Here is a 22331-nt window from a genome sequence, read left to right as displayed (position 1 = left end):
TATAAATTTACCATTACAATCAAGCACTAGTTTATTTTAAAAAATTATGTAGTGAAAAATAATATTGGTGATTTTATTCACGTCTGAGCCCTAACTGTCTGATTATCATTGTAGAACTGCTTCTGTTAGCTACCCTCAAATAATCACCAAGGGTGTTTTGTAAAAAGTGGGGGTTTGCCTTATATACAGTGTTTCATGTTTTCAAACAAAGAAAAGGTATTCATACTGAAATAGCTACCTAACAACTAAACAGTTTTGGAATGATTATCATTTGGCTCCACAGCTCCTTGGGAGTTACAGACTGCTCCTGGTATACGTACCATACCTCTTGTCAGCAAAACTCATTCCCACACACCATTCACTGTATTAGTATAGCCCATGTCTGGCATAGCTACCAGAGCGTGCGCTCTCAAGTGACTTCGCCTCTGTAATCCAGTTATCTGCATTAGTATATGCTCACTCACAAGATGCCTTCACCCACTATAATCCTGCAGGTAGATTCACACCTCCATTTTATCTCTCAGTTATATTCTACAAGTAAGGACTTAACAGCTGAGAAATTTATAGATGTGAGGAGAAGGATGATTCTTACATTAATCAGAAGTGATCACTACCAGCAGCACACAAGATCCTTATGTGGTATATCAGTGGCAATAGCTGAGATAGTTTTGCTGTATTGCTGTGCACAAGGATGGGAACACATGGAGCAAAGTCAGACTCCAGTGTGAACATGCTATTCAGGAAAAAAAGCACAGAACCTGCAGAATGAATGCTGTGGTCTTTCACCATTTCACTACAGTAACCTTTACAAGCATTTCTCTGTGTTGTTTATCCATAAGACAAATGACTGGCAGGTTTCAGCATTTGAGCTATTAACCAGTAATAAAATACTACTGAAGACACATTTAAACAGTAATGCATATTTAATGTTTCCTAAATGGGCATACAAGAAATGCGCTAAAAGTGAAACTGAGAGTCTACTTAAATTTCCCCATCTACTGCCTATTTTAGCTTAGTGGATCATTGATACCCAGATGGATGGAACCAATTGTGTCCTGAAATTTTTTAGATTTAGATTTTAAATTACTGGGAGTGAGATAAATTCTGTTGGTAACATTACTTTTATCTCTGTCAACTTAACATAAACTTAAGCAAAATAAGCATAAACTTAACATAAACTTAAGCAAAATAACTTTCTGCATATACAATCATATTATTGTCTTACCTAGATAGGAACAGTGACTATGACATGTTTAGGGATATCAGTGTGTCTGTGAGGGCAAGAAACATGATAACAACAGAAGGCACTGACTATCCCCAATTAGATTCTGTCCATATGAAAACAAATCCTAATGCTGAGGCAGAATTATACAGGGAACCTTGGAGAGAAAAAGCTATCCTGAGTAGCACCCAGGACTACTCAGGATATGTTTCTATTAAATGTTTCTATTAAAAAGATTTCCAAAGGTGTCAAAAGTACACTTTTATTCAGCTTCTTTGCATGAGAAAAAAAAGCCAACAACTTCATTATGGTAGTGCTTCAGAGAGGAAACTCAAAAGAAACAATAAAGAACAACTGAAAGAGAAATATGTTTGAAGACAGCACAGAAAGTATTTATTTGCAACTTGGGTCAAATGCATAGCACCTATCCAAGAAGACTTTAGAATGACCAAAATAAAGTCTGCATGACAGTATAGGTATAAAAGATGATGTCAGAAATAAGAGGGCATCTTGAAAAAGCCAAAATCATGTTCAAGGAAGGGTAATAAAAAGGATTATAAACTCTGGCAGGTTAAAAACACAAGGCAGCAAAAAGAGAATTTGAGAAGTACTTGCAGAGGGTATAAACATATATATCTATATATATATGTATATTTAAGGACACTAAGGAGGAGGAAGTCTGCCAGAGAGTTTGTAAAGCTGGCAGATGACTGACAGAACATAAAAGATCTCCCAGAAAAGATAAGGTTATAACAGAAAACAAAGAAATTTTTCATAGCTGTGTTCGCCGTGGACAGGAAAAGGAGGTTTCTTATGTTGGAATCCTTTCTGAGGAATTCCATCTGCCTTAAAATGAAGTCAAATGAAATAGATAATGCATTGACAAAATGAGCAATAATATAAATACTGGGGCAGATTACATTCAACTCAAGTTCATCTGCCTTGAAATGGCATGACATTAGAAAAACTGGAAGACATCAAATCTGATGGAAAAATTTTTACAGGGTTCGGGAAAAGATTCAGGGAACAAAAGGCCAGAAAGACTCACACATTTGTGAGACAAACTACTCTAGAACAGAATCAGTGAGAATACAGATACAGTAAAACCATCAACACAGTTTCCTAAGGGAACAATATTCCTTGCGAACACAAGAGTTCTTTGGGATATTTGATATGCAAATGGACAAAGCAGGTTTTCAAAGGGGTTGATACAGCTACCAGAGTTTTCAAAAAGCAGAAAGGCTTTCAAAAAGTTCATACTACAAATCCTTAAAGAAACTAAACCACGAAAGCTTAAAGGGAAAACTTGCAACTAAACACTACTGGAAACAAAGAACTGAGTTGAAGGGCAAGTTTTTTGCACTAGAGAAGTGTCAGTGATGTTCCACAGTGCATTTTGGTCTCATGCTTTTCATCAGATTTATGCATGCTCTAGGAAAGTAAAAAATAGTGAGTGACAAAGTTTATTGATACTTGCTATTACACAAAACAATTAAAGATTATGCCCTAATGTGAAGAAAGGTAGAAAGACCTTTCAATACTGAATTAATTACTGGTAAAATGAAGAATTTTCATGCATACAGATAAACCCCCATCCTAATTTTATATACCTAATGATAGTTTCTCAGGTGGCTTTTACTAGTTAAAAATGAGATAGTTCCATGAAGATGTCATCTCAGAGCTCAGCAGAGATTAAAAAAAATAAAAATCAGATGCTAGGATATATTAGGAAAGCAAAAAGCTTAACAGCATAACGATATTTTCTACTATGTAAATCCATAGTACATTTCATCCTCAACATTGTATGGGGTTTGATTCTTCATCTTAAAACAGCAAATAGACTGGCAAAGTTCAGAGGAAGGTGACATTGGTAATTTTAAGTATAAATGGGAATGATTCAGCTGACAAGGAGTCATTCCCCTGGGAAAGAGCCAAGCAGTACAGGTATGATAGAAAGACATAAAATTGCAAATGGAATAGCAAAAGTTAACAGGAAATAATTGTTTAGTGGTTTGGGTTTTTTTTTTTTTCTTTAGAAGAACTAAGAGACATTAAAGAAAATAGCTGGTACAAACCAAACGAAAAACCTGCTCCTCTGCCAGTACGTAGTGTGGAAGGCTTTGTCCCAGGACATCACAGATACCTAGAAGTCACTAGAATATCAGAAGAAATTTAACAAATTCATGGGGGAAAGAAAAAGTCTATCTACATCTGTTAAATACAGAGAGACCACATCTAGGTCTGAATGACTTTGTGCCAAAATGCTGGAGGCTGGAGAGTGTCCTTAATAAATCTCACTGTATGGTTGTCCTGTTCTCAGTCTTTCCTAATGGCCAATGTCAGAGATAGACAAATGGTCTGGGTAGACCTTGGGACTGACATAGAAGAGGCTGTTCTTAGCTGTGATATGATAACCTTTATAAATGAATATTTCAGGATACAAAACCTTGACTGCTGTACAAACCTGCCTTTAAAAGGTCTAGAAATTTCTAGCGATATAAATATTTAAGAAAAAAAAACAAAAACCACCAAGCAGTATGCTGATTTAGAAGAACAAAAATGAAGAAAGCTTGAAAACTCTTTGCCTACGTAAGGAATTAAATATTTTCCAAGTCCTTCTCCCCCACTATTTGATGGAACTGTAGGTTACAATTACATTACAGACCACAAACAATGGGAAACTGTGGCACCCATACCAGCAGACCAAACAACACTGCGTAGTAGTAAACACATCTCAAATGTCAGTGTTACAGTAAAGCTCTAAGAGCGGCAGCGGCCAGTGGCATTAAACCTTATTCGCAAGTTGCATAAGAGCAAGCTTAGGAAACTTCTGCCATGAGTGTGGCGGCTACCACAGTCAGGCAACCTTAGGAAGATGGATAATTCTTAAAAGTAGGTTTTTCCTATATATATTCATATTTGTTGCATCATTTATGTACTCTAACTTTTCCTTTAAGTGCCTTCTTGTGATTAGCAACTTATTAAAATAAACGTAAATGAAATTTCTCACTAAGAAAGGATTATATCAACAGACGTTAAAGTGTTGTTCAACAGCCAGGTTTGAGAAAAACTTATCTTAGTTTGAGAAGAAATTCTGATCATCACTTTGATAGCCAAGTGAGATTTAAATCTATCAGACAGAAAAAAGGTTGTACAATTTTGGGAGAAATTAGGGTTGTACCCTTTCTTCTTGTACCATTTCTTCTTGTCATGGAAATAAATTTAAACCAAGGGTTTAAATTTACTGAGAAACTTTATCAGCATTCTTCTACTTTTTGCACTTGGGTTTTTTTGCACTTTTTGCACTTGCTGGTTGGTTTTCTCCCTTTTATTCTCTTCTTATCACAAGGGTATTTGTGAAGAACACAACACAATGGATTTGAAAGAAGAATGCCCAACACATGAGATTGCTATCGTAGGAAAGTAAATGGTGTCTGATTATCAGAGCACTAAGAAAAATGAACTACAGCACGTGAATGTACTGGACTAACTCTTCCTAGCTTTTATGAAAATTTTATGATATCTGTAAAAATATTTACTCACATTCTTTCCATTTGTACTCAGTACAAACTGTACGCCAGCACAGCCTTGTGTTATAACTTTCAGACAACCAGGTATAATTCAGAGAAATGTCACTCTTAGGCATAATTTTTTTCTTTTATTTTCTCAGTTTTTCTGACATAACTTCTTTTTCCCATAACTTCAGCCTGGTGCTACATATCAAAGGCAAATTGTCCAATTAATTAATATTACAATATGTTCCTTGATAGAAGTATTTAAAGTATCAAAATGTGACTGTGCTAAACAATCAGCTTGATTATGTACTCTCTTCCTACTCCATATCTTGAGTGGACATCTTTAAATAACACCACTGTGTGAACGTGTGCTCTACAAACTCTACAACTCTCTCAGATTACTGTGATACAGAGCGTGTCAACTTTAAAGGATGACAACTGAAAAGTGGGATTTTTCTATGAAACCACAGATTAGCGTTACAGATTGCATGGAGACCACATCAATGTGCATACAGATATGAAAAAGATCAGAACAGAAAGACAGGGAGACCAAAGTATCCTGTCTCCAACATTTGCTAAAGGCAGTGTTGATGGAAGAGTGTAAGAATAAGGCAAATGCACACATACAATGGTAGGGGATGATGGTGTCCTAGCACCCATACATTAACAGCTTCCTTGATTTGAGGTGGTTTGTAAGTCCTTAGCAACCCTGAAGGTGACTTCTGTTCCATGAACATTGTTTGGTCTCCTACCAAACTCATTTAGCCATTCATACAGAATGATACACAGCAGCACCCTCCAGAAGAGTCCTGCAATTCCAGTGATTTGGCCAAGGGGTCAGTTATTGCGGAGATACCTAAAAAACCTTACTGTGATGTTTAATAACTTTGAATGAATAACATAGGAAAGCCTGAATTTTGTGGGGGAAAAAAAAAGTAAAGAAAATGAAAATTACTTACACAGATATGTCTTTATATTAAATATCGTTCAGCAGATGTATATGAACTTCCAGCATCACAAACATTTGAAAAGGTTAATTTCAACTAAAAATAGAACTGAATAAAACACTGCAAAAGCAGAAATAATTTATTACTAATTATGAGACATCTAGTGAAAAGGAAGTTCAGCAGAAGAAACGAGTTTCTTTTTTAAATTCAATTAAGAAGAATTTACAGCAGTTTACCCTACATCCCACAGATGATTACATGGTTTCAGAATACCACCAAAAAGAAGATAAAAAATGCCAAACCTACAGCTTACTGAAGCTGGGGGACTACTGCCTTTGATTTCAATAGGCATTAGAAAAGACTTAGGAGGAGCAACACAGACCAGAGCATCTGTAATTATATATCGCTTTATATTTGCAGTTTGGAAGGAAAGCTCATTTTCAGTTTGCTCAGGTGCCCTTCAGCAGCTTGTGAAATCTGTTTTAATTTGATAAGTCAACATGGTAATAACCAAGTTTCTAATGTTTGTGCACTATACCCCATTTCTTTTGGGAGTTACAATTTACAGACATCATGTTGCATGACACCACCATTTCTATGTGTAAGGCCTCACTCTCCTTTGTCAAATACCTAGGCAATTATCATAACACTAACTTATTAAAAATAAACGTACTGTAAAATCTGTCATTATTAACAGAATATAAATTAGAACTAAAATAATTTTTATATGAGTCTGAAAGAAGCATACTAATGTGTGACTATTCACACCTAATTTGATGGTAAAATTGTGGCTTTTAAAAGCCTCTTCAGATCAGAGGAGGCAATCCAGACTGCACCTACGGAGGAGCTTAAAACAGTGCAGAATACAGGAATACTTCTTGCTGGCAGTATGTCTCTGAGAGGCAATATATACCACCTTTATATTGTGATCTCCAGGAGTCTCCTGCTGCTACCTGGGTGGACTTTAAGACTATGACACATAAAACCTAAAATAGCTTTATACTTCACTGCTTAAGAGAATTCTTCGTTCTCCGTGCCATATTACCATACTTACCTGTCATGGTTTTAGCTGGGATATTTTTCTTCACTGCAGCTGGCACAGTGCTGTGCTTCAGACTTAGTATGAAAACAGTGTTGATAACACACTGATGTTTTGGCTGTTGCTGGGTAGTGCTTGTCCTAGTCAAGGACTTTTCTAGCTTCACTTGCTGTGCCAGGTGCACAAGAAGCCAGGAAGGAAGGGGGAGCGGATCCAAACTGGCCAAAAGGATATTCCATATCATGTGATGTCATGTCCAGTATATTAAGTGGGGGGAGCTGGCTGGGGGGGGCAGCGATCATGGCTTAGGGACTGGTGGCATTGGTTGGCAGGTGGAAAGCGGTTACATCACTTGTTTTTCCTTCTTCCCAAGTTTCATCTCTCTCTCTCTCTCCTGTTTTGTTTTTGTTTTTCATTATATTACTATTATAATTATTATTATTGTTATTACTGTTTTATTTTAATTATTAAACTGTTCTTATCTCAACCCACAAGTTTTCTTACTTTGGCCTTTCCGATTCTCTCTCCCATCTCACTGGGGTGGGAGGAGTAAGCAAGTGGCTGTGTGGTATTTAGTTGCTGACTGGGGCTAAACCACAACACTACCATTTGCAGAAACCTTTGTATTTCCTTCCCACTTCACAAAGAGAGCTGCTAGCAGGATGTGCTACAGAAAGGGATCTTTGCCTTGACAATAGCAACACATTGCACCAAACCAGAAGGGACCTTTTGGGTCTCTGAGTCTGTTCCTCTGCTATCTGTAGGTAGAGGTCTGTAACTGCTTTATTTAATGTTTTTCCTTCCTCAGTGTCTGAATCATTGGCCATCCAAACACACTGCAGTTGCATCAACACTGCCAGATGGGTAAGGCAGCTGAAGATACCTTGTCAGCCTGTGCTACAGGACGTGAAAGCTTTTTAAGTCTTGTGACTAATAATTACCTTATCTGCAGTAAGATGGAAGCACTGCTACTTTAGCAAGGCAAACCTTGTTAAGATTTCATGGTATTTCATCTGATGTTAAAGGTATTTACGAACACATGTGTATGTGTGTGCACAAACTGCATAGCTGCACAACAATAAGTATATCACACAGAACTGAGTGAATGGGATGTCATAGGACAATCCCAGACTTCTGCACTGTCAGCTTCTCCCCAGCTCCTTCCTCCTATTTCAGCGTTGTCACAGGGAAGAGAAACAGAGACACTGAAGTTAGTTGTGAGAACTAACAAACATGCCTGAATGAAGAAAATTGTTCCCTTCTCCCACATAATCTGTACCTCACATTGGTATATTCATAGCTATAGAACCATAGAATATCTCAAGTTGGAAGGGACCCATAATGATCATCGAGTCCAAGTCCCTGCTCCTTGCAGGACCTCCTAAAACTAGATCGTATGACTAAAAGTGTCATCCAGGCACTCCTTATTAATTGTTTCCATTAGATTGGAAGTTATTACAGCAACACTGGAGTTGCACTAGCGCAAATCTAGCTTTTCTCGTACAAATACAGCCCTGTAAGCCTTCACAATGGAAGGAAGAAATTTATCGTGCATGTGCTTTACAAGTTCCACAGAAGCAACAACTAGAAAGGTTCTGAGAGAGTTTGCTCTATATATTTGTGTAGTTTGAGTTATATGGCCTATGGATATATATATATATTCTTTATATCCATTAAAACAAACTGGAAATACCCCTAGGAAGTTTAATTTTTAGATGCATGCATTCATGCCAATCATATTTCATTGACTCATGCTAGTTTGTATTATGGACAAGTGCAAAGACTGCAGAACTTAACTGTTCTAAACATTACAGTATCCAATTGATAGTATTTTCAACATTCTGTATACTTACATAAAAGACTGAATTTTGTCTCTAGCAAAACTTGTAAATGGGCATGCAAATAAAATTAATGAAAGATGGTAGAAGGTGCACTAACAGTTCTTTGAAAAGTGAGCATGGTACTAATTGTCCAGGCTGGGTTTTTCAGAGTGAAAAACTGATGTACAGATTCTCTGACATTTAACATGTCCATAAGAAGTCCACAGGCATCTTGTTCCTTTTGACTCTTTAAGTTGCAGTTGCACATTGAGTGTGTAAGCTTGCTAAATAAGATTTTCCCCGTTAGAACCCTCCCCTCCCAAAATCACAAAATGAGTGGCAGGATTTTCCAACCCACCAGAAATGTCAGCATTCAGTGGATATGTCTTATAAAGTATTAATTAGCATTTGGATATGCGAGAATAAGAAAAGCTTCATTGGATTCATCTATTCAATTGCTTTTTTCTAGAAAAATATTCTTGTTCTACAAAACAATGCCCAGTAAAGTGACTAAAATAAATGCAGCACAGGTAAGAAGGAAACTAAGCAGGTAATAGACTGACATCTGAAAGGTGTCTGACATTGTGCAAAGAAAACATGTACAAGAGAAACTGTATTTGAGAAAATTGGATCACTGGCAATCTACCACTTAGAAGCTACACTATTTTGAATCCATCCTGTATTGTTTCATATTTCAGCTCCAAATGTGTAATTAGCAAGCCATTTTCTCTCTCTTTTGTGCATTTGTATCCTTGCTCTCAAGAAAGAGTTGTCATAACAAGTGGATCAAAAGAAATTTTTAAAAAGGGAAAACAGCAAGTTGTATGTAAGCCTCACCACTCCATCATTTTCTTTGTGGTGGCCATCTGAAAGATACAATAGGAATGTTTTCTTATTCTTTGTTAAAAGCCTAGCCTACTTCTGGCACATTGCACACAAATGAAGAACAAAGAAATGCTGGTACATTCAGCCTTTTTCTGTTTTCATTTGTGCTTAGTACACAAAAAATGAATTTGCATCACAATATAATAGAATTCTGTTTGGGGTCTCCTTCGGTTTGTGGGGTTTTTTTTGGGGGGTTGGGTTTTTTGGTGGTGGTTTGCTTTTCTTTGTGCCTAAATAGAAGAGAATAAAATTATTTAGGAACACTAACGTGAAACTGGTATCTCAGAGTACTTCTGTTGTGTTTCCTTCCTGATCTCTGGGGCTTAGGCAGCCTGCAGAATATCTAATAACACTGCCAGAGAAATGTCACACAAGCACAAAATTAGACGGGAAAAACACTGCATTGATTGATTTTATGACCTTAATTTTGGCACTGATAAGGGAAGTTAAGAGTACTTTAGAAGGTAGCTTTAAACAGTTTTATTCTGCAAGAATAGTTCACTTCATTTGTTTAACAGATGTCTTTGATAGACATCTATATAGATTTTGTCCATATAGATTATCTGCAGCTATACAGAAATACAATTTTTTCTAGAAAGGTGTGAAGAAATCAACAATCTCCTTTGAACTGCCTTCATATTTCTCTCTATTTCTAGTATGCTTCTAGTTCAGCTAGCATTTTGTTTGAAGGACATTTCTTTTGTCAGGTCTAGACCGCCTACATTTCCTTTAAATTTTCTGAGAAGAATCTATCTCAAACCATTTGATAATGGATACGTTTAACTTACTTTCCTTTGGAGATAGACTGCCATGGCTAAAAGGCTGACTTAAGCAGTGTCACCCTTCCGGCTCTTGAAACACCTGAGTTACTCTGAAAACCAGAAGATAAGTAAAAGCTCATTGCAAATATCCATAAACAATAACATTCGTATTTCAGGATATAGCCAGGCATTTACTTAAGGTCCTTCAGATGTGGAGCCCTGTGAAACGTGAATGTTATTTCCCTGATTACAAAAAACCGCTCATGAGTTCGACAGAATACATGAATGACTAAAAGTAAGGATAGAAGATAGGTTTTGTGCCAAAATACTATTTTATAAAGGATTATTTCATTATCCTAAGAAAAAAAAAATCCTCAAGACAAATACTAATCATTGGTTAGTTCCTCAGTGACATGAAGAAGCTGACACAAAAGCAGACTTCTGTTGGTGCCATTCAGAGCAGATGCTAATTTATGAAGCCAAAGGACTCACACAGGATTCTGGACTGTCCCAAAACCTGGATGACCAACTCCAAGGTAGGGCTGGGGGAAATGTCACTTGGCCATTCTGGACTGCAGTTGTACAGACTATTTATCACGAAATCCTACCTACAGAAGAAGGCGCTCTGCTCCTTCTCCAAGAGAAACACGCCATGGTAAATCTGCTTCTGCATCTTGAAAAAGTAGGGAGTGGCTATGTAATTTACTAGTCTGGTAGTAAGAATTATCCCAGAGTCCCACTGTAATGACTTCTGGCATGTGTGCCCGCAGAAGGATAGGAGCTCATTAGGTTTATTGTTTAAAGCAAAATCAGTGGAATGCAGCTTACTGCCACTTTTGTTTCTGGATAACGTGGGAAGAAATATTCCTGAAAGGAGTAAGAACTTCTTTTAGACATGAATGGAGTGAATAAGAGAGATAAGCCTGAACCAGAAGTCATGATTTTTCTCTACAGCCTTGGAGAAGCTTAACTTTTTACTTTGATTAGTGACATCTTACTGATACTGACTCAAACTAGAACCCAAATACTAAATTCTGAAGTCAGGGAACATTGCACGGCCCACACGTTCTGCTGCTGGAGTCTACATAAAGGATAATGAGATCTCTTTGTGCAATGGAAGATTTACAAGTTGACACAAATGAACAGAAGGCAGTCACTGGATGATTTTATCAGCTATCCTGGCATGACACTCAGAGTTTTGCTGAGACTGTGTGCTTATCACTAAAGAAAAGTACAAGTCACTGTTCCAGATTTTAACAATACAGTGGGGTGGGATGACATTAGGGCTACCATAATTTTTTAGGTGCACGTGCCATGCATGAGCACAACACAAATGTAAACCCCACTGTAATTCCTATACACAGGACACTCTTTGCGAGTGAGTGGTGGGATAGAAGTATGGCAGGAGTCTGTTTACAAAGAAAGGCTGTGGATGAGTGCTTTTCCTCAGGGCACCTTGCAGCATTTTGCCAACTTCCAACGCCACAGCTCTCTGCCAGCCTCAGCAAGGCAGCTCCAGTTCATCTCAAGCATCATGTGCATTCCCTGGTGGTTAGGGAATAGTGCTGCAGAGTGAGTTGAAAAACCAGACTGATTTCTAGAAGACAAAGCAGCCTGCGAGAATGGTAACAGCATCCTAGAGAAAACCATGCTTCAGTTTTTAACGCTGAGTATCTCTAGCTGTTCATGTTTTTCCATTACATGTTGTGAACATAACTTTTGCAATAAGCTGCTTATACTTGAACATTATACATTCAATAATGTGATGATCTTGTAATTTCTACAGTAGGTGCTGTACTGATAATTAGGTTTTTAAAGATATCTTCTTCTCTTTCATATTGCTGTCATAAGCTGAATCTGAATTTGCAACAGGAAAAAAGTAAAAAATGACCATTGATCCAATAGCACAAAATAAGTTTATTTCTGCAACTGTGAACATCTCTGTTTTATTTCAGCTAGGAATAACATTTTACTGTCTGTTCTGAAAATATTTATATTCTGTCTCTCTGTGGTTTCCAAGCTCTGCTCAGTGAAAAATTTAGGTACTACTTATAACTATCTAAAGTATGAGAAAGTAGTAAGTAAAAGGTACACACAGCTTTCTGATAACCAGAGAACAGAGTTCTCTGTTGTTACATTTTCTATTCTCTCTGTGCACTTATTTTTGCTCTATTTTACTTTTGTGAAGTTATAGGACTTAATGCCCAAATTACAGCGGAATATCTTTGTATGTGAAGATGGCTGTAAAGAAGGCCCCACTCCCTACTTCCCTCACTAAAAATAAAACTCAAGGCCTAACACTTCCCCACCACCATCAGTTAAACAAAAAACATTAAACAGTCTGGTAATATAAAGGTAAGAAAATTAATAACAGAGGAAGTAACATAAGTAGGCTCCGCAGCATTATAGTAAAATTGCAAATGAAAAGTTGTACTGTACAACAATCTCAGGTACAGGGCTTCCTCTCAGCCCAAACCGGCCATGTTATACTGGTGGTAGGCAGTGAAGAATGCACTGTAGCAATATCCTTCTTTATATGCCTGTCTAATAGTCTCTTAGGTCTAAATACTGATTAAGCTAACCGGGATCCTCATCTGCTGGAGCTAGAAGTAAATGTACTTCCTGTTTTTTATTTATCAGTCTCAGATGGCACTGAAATCTGTTCACAGCTGAAATTATTTAGAATGTTCATCCATAATGAATCCTTATCCATACCACCTGATTTTCTTCCCTTCTCTAAGCCCCTTTTTGCCTCCCTGTTTTGCTCACTTCCTAACTGAAGTGCCTCAAGTTGTCCTACTCCTCTTTCTGTGGAGATAGATTGGAAACAGACATCAGGAGATGTTCAATGCCATTTCCATGGTTTGCAACATGCACAATACTTTGGGGATTATGCAAGATTTACCTAGGATAAACATAGGCTTCTGTTATTATTCCCTAATGAAGATTATCAGTGATATTTTGAAGAGCTAAAAATACATTTTGACATTGTTTGTGTTCCTGTAAAAATACCATAATCTCAGTGAAATTTTCTTAGTTTGGTTCTCCACACTACTGGTAGTGCAGGTATCTACAAGAAAGCCCTCCTGATCTGGAGAGAGCAAGCTGGGATCCCTGCAGAGGAAAACACTTCAAATTCTGAGGCAGGAGATAAGCAGCTTTGCATATTATTTTTCAGAGTACAACCCATATACTTTCTAGCATTCCTCAATTGTATTAGAATTTGATATTGATTGAAATTATTGTTCTGACAACTTTTATTTATAAACAGAAGAGGATAAGAATTTGGGGATCTAAACATTGTCTTTTACCGTTATTTTGGAGATTATAGTATGCTTGTAATGCTAAATATAGTTTATCAGATGTTTTCAGTTTTAACTGCATAATTAGATATGTATCTATTATTATCCACAGCTACTAACAGTTTTAATGTAGTGGGTTTTTCTCTCTGAATGCTGAAATTAAGGACAATTACTGTCAATGCAACAATGGTGTTATCCACTCTCAGTGAATTCCCGTGACTAATGCTGTATCAGACAAGCTGATTGCCTAGCTGAGAAGTAGCAACTGAGTATTGTTCTTCAAATGACAAGCATCAAACTGATCAAACATATCTCAAATATTAAGTCACTACCTTCTGCATCACAAATGTTTCTGTACAAGTAAAGGCTACACCCATGAACCTATTGAAAATATTTCAGTACTAAACTAGGTTTCAAATTGTGAAACTCCTCAGCCACCTCCTTAGTAACACATTGAAATCACCCTTCAGACAGAGACTTTTAACCAGAATGACTGTAGATCAAACAAATATTTTCCTACTTTGATTCCTGTGGCCAAACTTCTGCTCACTTTTTTTTTGTTGAGATGAGACATGTATAAGTAGGTGTTTTAACGTTAATTTTTAGAGTTGACATTCAATATGAAGTATTGTTTCATTGATTGACAATCAATGCAGATCAACAATCTGTACTACTCCTCTCCAACCTCCCCTCAGAACATTGCCATTTTGTCTTTTGCTAAAAAAATCAGCTGTTCATGCTTGTATGCATGAATTCTGAATGTTATCATAATTATCTCTAAACGAACTGGGTGTGTATTAGCCATAGATCAAAACAGATTGACAAATGAAAAAAACCACAGCCTAGTGAAAAACTAAGAAAGGATATAGGGAAAGGTGCTATCTTTTTCACTGAAATGAATTAGTCTAAAATAAGTCTAAAAAATTAATTAGATTATAAGTCTTAAAACTTAGAATCCTTTCAGGAATTTTGTTCCTCCAAAGAACAAAAAAGTCATCTAATAAAATCCATTGCTTTTTTTCCTGCAGAGCTTCATTTCTTAGACCATCAGGACTACAGCATCTCTAGCACATGGAAAATTGAACCAAAATAATTTCCATAGCATTTCTAATAGCAACAATATCTATTCCTTCTGCATATATTTCATCTTCAGCAATAATGCATATAAGATTAATGACTTTGAATTGCCCGTGTTTTTGAATTTGTTCCAGAGAAATATATCTCTGACCAAGAACTGAACGAAGTCATGGGAAGGTATCTATTTCAATCTGCAACTACATTAGGCACATTATAGGTATTGTTAAATTGGATTATGCACAAAGCTAAATTTAGTGTCCTACATGACAAAACAAATAGCTACAAGTACACCATCATGAGATTTATTTAAAGGAAGTGCTGGTAAGGATGAATGCCTCACTGATGCTAAATGTTTCAGGAGGGTGTTACTGGGCAAGAGCACCCGAAAACAAATAAGTCAGGGAGTCCTGTTTTGTATGATTAATACTACAGAAAGACTCACCCAAAATATTTAGAAAACAAATTATAAAATTAAATGTTTTTTCTAGAACAGATTGAAAAGATGAAAAAAAAAAACACAGAGAATACAGAGACTTCTGGAAATATTAAAATATTTTGGTGATATTTTTAGAAAAATCACATTGTTCTCCAAAACATGTTTCTCATGTTTCTCATGTTTTTCATTACTTCATTGGGACAATTTGGCTTCTTTTTATCTTAATATAATTTGGATTACTGACATAATACAAATAAACACCAAGGAACCTCTGCAAATGAATTTTTTTCTTTTCTCATAAAATCTCTTTAATTTCCTCGAGGGGAAATCTTCACCAAATATCCAATCATGGCACAAATCCCATAGGGGACCTTCTCTACTATTGTCATTCTTTGAACTTGAAAAGAATTCCTTCCCTCTGGACCTGCTTCTCAAATTCCTGTTGACCAGCATCTTACGGCCAGCCACAATCAAAAGAGATTTACCCAATTTTCCCAATATTATTCCTCACATTCTCTCTCTTTCATATTGCCCCACCATCAGTTCTTTCAGATACAACTGCAGAGTCATGTGTTTAAGAGAAAGACAAGAGATAGAAAACAAAGAAAATAGACCATGCAAATTCTTAAATTCTTTATCACTATTTTTTTTTTCAAGAATGAAGTGCATGGAGTTCATTTGCAGCTTTAGAAGGTGGTAGAAGCTAAAGCAGTGGACAAGAGGCATAAGAAGGCAGAAAAAAGCAACAAGCTGGAAGGGGGTATTGAAACACAAGCAGGTTTATGGGGCAGGGGACAGGCTCAGGGAGGTCACAGCTTGCCGATGTCTATGACTCTGTACTGCAAGCCTCATGACACTCATTTTCTTAAATTTCTCCTCAAAGAGGCATGCAACTAAAGTCCTGCTAGCTCCCCCCACCTCCTACATTTCTTTCCCTTCTTTATTGAAGAAAGGAAGATGAAGATAAATTAAGAGAACAGTTGTTCATTTCTAATCATTACGCTTCAAAAGCCACTCATTTTTGCAAGGCATTTCATAGCACGCTTGCAGCATTCAAAAGCAGAATATCCTGAATTTAGCAGCAGTAGTAAAGACAACTTCCGGAATCAGCTGTGTGACACTCAAAGGCTTTATCATCTCTGTGGCTCTTCGATCCATTCCAGTATTGACCTTTATAATGTGATGCCCTTCTGTACAAAAAGGTGAATTAATCAATATTTACAGTATGCTTTGAGAGCCCATGTTGGAAAGAGGGTGCACAAACACCAGTATTATTCTGTGGTAAAGTAGACATTTTAACAATGTGCATATGAGACAGCATCAGGTAGTGGTGTTACACAGCTTAGCTTCATTTAAAAAAATCCACCAAGAAGCCATAAAATAAAACTGCTAAAGCATATGCTATATTAGCAACCTAAATTGTTTCTAAACAGACGAAAAATGGCAGAAAGGGCACCCTACATGCCAAGTAACTACTACTTTTCTGAAGTATAACATTTATACAAACCCCAGCCTATCATTATACAGATTAGAAAACCTTTCCCCTTTTTGTAGCATGCATTACAAGCCAATCACATCATTTAAACCAAAAATCAACCACAGAACTTTGTCCCCTATTAAGCTGTTTTCTCTGTATTGCATTATTTAACTCATGTTTTTTCTGCAAAAATTTTAAAAAGTGGAAACGTTGCTTAGAATTCAACATCAGCAAAATTATAAGGTATTGTTTCACGCTAAATGCTGTCATTAATTAGTTTTCATTTTTTAATATATGATACATGAGTACTAAGGTCATGAATAAAGCAGTATTTCTGAGTTTTAATATGCCTAATATAAAGTCAGAATGTAATACTTGTCACAAAATGTGCTACTTTCGCTGTGTATTGTAAAACAAAAAATAACAATCAGAACAATTAAAAGAAAAAGATAACAATCATTAACACGAAAAATTAAAACACATGATAAAAATTTCTAGAAGATTCAAAGTTTTACTATTTCTTTTTCAAAGAAAACCAAAGCAACCATCTGAGTAATAAATGACTATCTCAGACTTTCCTGTGGTTCAGGAATACTGAGTTTCTGCTACAATCAAACCAGCCTGTCACTCCATGCAGAATCTCACTCCATGAGAAGGATTTAGGCTTAAGTCTATGGTTTTAACCAAGAGGAAGTATTGATCTGTTTAATTAAATGCTTATTTTACATTTTCTTGAATATTACTGGAGGATTACATTAGCTTAGCACGTCATATGGAAATGATATGCAGAAATGTCCATGAATATTGACTTCGGATCCTTTTTTAATCACTGGATGAATGATTGGTGAATGAACACTGAAAAGGGCACAAGAGGACTGTAAAAATAAAACTATAATAATACTTAGAATAATAAAAAAATATCTTCACTTATTGTTAAAGCTAACAAACAATAAACAAACCAACCCTCAAATTTCCTCTGTGAGGAACAGACGGACATTTCTCTTCAGCTTTTAAAGGGAAGCGGAAGCATTCATTAAATAGGCATTCAGACCACTGTGATTTCAAAGTATGCCGAGAGGCAGATTAAAGCCCTCATTCTGCAAATAGTTGTGCACAAGTAGTGCAAGGCATATGAATAGTTCCATTAGGCTGTGCACTGTGAGCACCTGCACACGTCAAGTCACTGAAGGCTGTGTTGGTGTGGGGCCCAAGACCATGACCATGATGAATTAGTTTTCCAAATAAAACCACTGAGAGAGCTATGAAAAATATTAACAAATTATGCTACATCTACATAATATCATAACATAAGCTGTTTATGCTGATGGGTTTTCCCCTCCTTTTATAAGAGATCTTTCAGTAGGCAGTTAAAACACTCTTGCAAGAATTCTCTCACAAAATGTCCATCCTGTTCTGCCAACACTGCATCTGTTACTTCAGCTGCATTCATTATTACTCCAAAAACATACTGAGGTAGCAAAATTTAAGCCATGTCTCAAGTACAGTATTGTCTCATCCTGTCTGTTTGTTTAGAAACAACAATGATAAATGATGCATTTGCAGCCCATGTTTCACTGATATTGCTTAAAGCAGCAGCAAATCCCCAAGAGCATTTTTATTACACGGCATCTTGGTCTATACAATAAACCACCTTTTTCCCACATACATGACTGTACAATAAACAGTGACTGTGTTTACATTTCCTCTAACTTTCCAGGCAACATAATTCCTATGATTTTTTTAAGATCTCCATCATCTGAAACAAGCCTTTTAAATATAGCAAGTAGAGTGTCCAAGGCTACATTAACAGCTTTGTCTCATGAAGTCATACTATAACTGCCTAAGATAAAAAGCTTCCATTTCTCCCATTTCTTGCAAGAGCTCTTTCAAAAAGTTTTGACAGGCAGCTAAAGTAATAAGCAAACATGAAAACACTGCAACCCTGTCCCTTCCAGAGCACTGAAAGTTAAAAACCAAAGGAGTAAGTCACCAACGATATACCCTTATTGTCATCCTGCACATTGGGAGACATTTTACCCCATCTGTCTTATGCCAAAGAGTTTTCCGCAGAATGTGCCAGTTCAGATTTTCTTCATTTGTTCATGCATTCCCATTCTACCTACCCATTTTGGCTTAACAACTTGTGCTGTGGAAGTAAAGGTGTGCACCTAAGAATGCAAGGACTCAAGAGCAAGCACACTTTGAGGAGGGGAATGATGTTAGGTTTCCGGTGCACATTCTGTGCTGCATCCCTTTAGAGAGAGTTAGCAAGGCTAGACTGTCATTGGTTTAGGGATTAACATTCATGGCTTTACAGGTTATATTGAAGGTTATTTGTAGCTGCCTCGACTGTTTGGCAATGACTTTTTGTATACCTCTTTGTTCGGTTCTTTAATGATTTAACAGTAGGTGTGGAGGCTTGGGGAATGCAAGGAAGGATTAGTACCAGGAAAATAGCTTCTAATGGAGAAAACTTTATCAGCAAGCAGCTGTGCATGAATTCTTCTCCAGGGCAAACTAAAAGTCTAGCAGAAAAGCATAGTGATGGAGGAAAAGAAATCTAGTGGAAAATCTATCATGTATAGCTAAGCCCACTATGAACACCATATACTGAAGCCATAGGAAGAGTAACAGGTGAATCTGATCCTAAGTAAAAATATTGGCATTTCCCTATGCTTTATACAGTTCACATTTTATTAGCTGCTTCTTTGGAGACCAAGAGATAGTTGGCAATGAAGGCTAGAATATGCAGTTTCATTAAAATAACTCCAGTCATATAATTTAGAGGTATCTAAGCTACGGCTGTTCTTATACTCCATAAAATATAATTACTTTCTACCAGAATTTAGTATTGCTGTATTGTAACATAGCATCAGTCAACAACAAAGTTACAGGAAATATTTTGAATTACACATAAAATTTCCATCTTTCATTAGAAATGATATAATTTTAAGCCATTCTCAGCTTTCAGCACCATTTATGTTTTTTTTAGTAAAAACTAAAACTGACATATTCTTCCACTCACCTTTTTCGAGTCTTGACTTTTCATGCAAATGCCAGAAAACTACACAGTGAGAAAAATGTGAGTGACTGAGCATTGAATTTCACAAGTACACTCACTTGGTATCTGCATGTAATAGCTACAATGAACTGAGGATAGCAGTATTGAGATAAGAAGATGGAGCAGAACACATTTTTCCTAGGACATTCAATGTACTCATAGATAAATCAGAAGGTTGGCCTGCTTCTAAGAGCAACTTAAAAATCATTAACGCAACGACTGCACACTTCCTTCTGTGTAGTGCTTCCAAGCAGTGCTTACACTAGTCAAGGACTTTTCCAGCTTCCCACACTTTGCCGGGTGCACAAGAAGCTGGGAGGGGACACAGCCGGGATGGCTGACCCCAACTGGCCAGAGGGTTATCCCATACCATGTGACGTCATGCTCAGCGTATAAGCTGTGGGGAGCTGCCAGGGGGCAGCTGCTTGGGGACAGGCTGGACATCAGTCAGTGGGTGGTGAGCGGTTGTATCGTGCATCAACGGATTCATATGGTTATTGTTATTATTACTACTACTACTACTACTACACTACTACTATTTATTTTATTTCAGTTGTTAAACTGTTCTTATCTCAACCTAAGAGTTTCCTCACTTTTACTCTTCTGATTCTCTCCCCCATTCCGCCGGGGTGGGAGGAAGTAAGCAAGCAGCTGTGTGGTGCTTAGTTGCTGGCTAGGGTTAAACCACAACACCCTTGTTTATTAGTGGGATAACTTAGGCTGCAAACTTAGGTTTACTGCAAGCTGGTATGTATCATTTAATATGTGGGGTTTTTATAAAGACTTAGGTACTTATCACCAGCCTTCAGAACAGACTAGCAATATTGCATCCCTAGCAGAACCGCCAGCACTAAGCTCCACTACTGCTCTTGTCTTCAGTTTGCCAGATGCTTGTGGCCCAAAACAAGATGGAGGAAAGTGACAGTTTAGTAGCCATAATGCATGGTCCTCTGAGTATGGTATATCCACCTACCGTAAATGAATATCCTTTAGGAGATTTCTGAGATCAATGGCACGTCAAAAAGAATGCAGGTGAGGTGATAGGTATACAAAATGTGCCTAAAGGACTAGTCATTTTTTCCCAACAGTGTTGCTGTTCTCTTAAGAGGTAGTTACCTCTCGCAAGAGATTTTTATTGTGAAAACTGCAGACAGACAGACTTCTGGGGACAGGTACTTTGCCCTGAACCAGCATTTTACCAGAGCATTCCTCTGCAGAGCTGCTTTTCAGCTCTCCTGTTCAGTGTTTGTGTTGTGTTTCCTGGCAGGCTGGAGTGTTTTTCAGAAGATGAATGGTGAGAGCTAAGCTGAAGAACTTTAGAGGAAATCAAAAGGCCAGTCATGATTCACACCAAAATGATTCAGATCATGTATGCAAGTAGCAGAGGACAAGGAAATTATTTTAGAGAATGTCAGAGAAAGGGCATTAACAGCACCATTTTACCAGACACTAAAACCTACTAAGGGTTGTCATGGTAAAAAACAAGTACACTGATCACAAATCAAAACACAGATTTGGGAAAGCTACCAAGTTCCCTTGTAAACAAATCAGGAGTGGAAAGTTTACATCTGATTAGGAAATTTAACTGCAATGTGGAATGAGTAGGAGGCTTGGATCATGAAAAGCAGTGAATTAGCCCTAGCCCTCTATAACCTATATGTTTTTCTCCTCTCCTTGACCCAACCTAGTCTAGCTGGCATCTGAAATATCCTTCAGGAAAACATTCATTTCAGCAACAAGTTACAGGTCTGGGTAAAGCTGGTTATTCAAAATTCTCAGTTCGTGTACCTACATATAATTTCAGATACTGCAGATGCCTGCGAGTGTCTGTTTTTTCTAGATTTCGTTACACTTCCTATACTTCAAAAACATTTTTCTGTTACTTTTTGCTGTAAAAAATCCAGCAGTCCAATAACAGGTAGGAAATGAATAATACAGAAGATAAAGTTAACAACGCCCTGCCAAGTAGAACTGTAAAAGTAAAAAAAAAAGCAAATGGAGTTGTATCCTTTAAAGATCTTAACAAAGATGTAGCTAATATTGGTTACATACACTGACAGAGAGAAATAACATCCCAGAATATCTTAGATTACTCTGATGTGGTAAACATGGCACTAAAGGAGGCTCTAAGAAACTTTGCCACAAGCGTGACAGTATTATTGTTTAACAAATAATTAGAAATAACAAATTTCTTTAACACAGGTAGAGAAGTAATCTGGAAGGACTTGAAACTTTCACAGGTATCTTAAAATAAAGGCAGGATGGGTTTTAAAGCTCCTTGATACTCTTCTTCTAATAAATTTTATTAAAACGTATAAATTTTGCACACATGGTGACACTAGCTAAAAACTCAAAGGGATTATAGCAATGGGCTTATATTAAGAGCAATTTAGACTAAAACTATAGAATGAAGGAATGTTATTGATATTGTGTCAGAATTATACCTCTGAAAAGATTTCATTTTAAGTGTATCTATTACCAAGGCTGTCTATATAAATAAATAATGACTGCCAAACAATTTGCACGATTTGAAAATTCACCTCTGGAAAATATTTATAAAATAGATGATTAGAGAATGCCCAGGCTAAGAAAAGGAAGATTAAAAATAGGAAAAAACAAACTCAGTAGGCAAGACAACCTGTTTATGAATGGCCATGGTAGTTTATATATTGTTCCACATAATCCAGTGTCTTCTTTCAGTTAGAAGCACAGTAGCAGCAGTGGGAATAACAACAGGGCAAAAGTATATTGTATTTCTCCGTAATGCTTTCTTAGACACTGCTTTCATT

The sequence above is a fragment of the Phalacrocorax carbo genome, chromosome Z (genome assembly GCF_963921805.1).
Source record: "Phalacrocorax carbo chromosome Z, bPhaCar2.1, whole genome shotgun sequence".
Lineage (NCBI taxonomy): Eukaryota > Metazoa > Chordata > Aves > Suliformes > Phalacrocoracidae > Phalacrocorax > Phalacrocorax carbo.
This window is presented reverse-complemented; position numbering follows the sequence as displayed.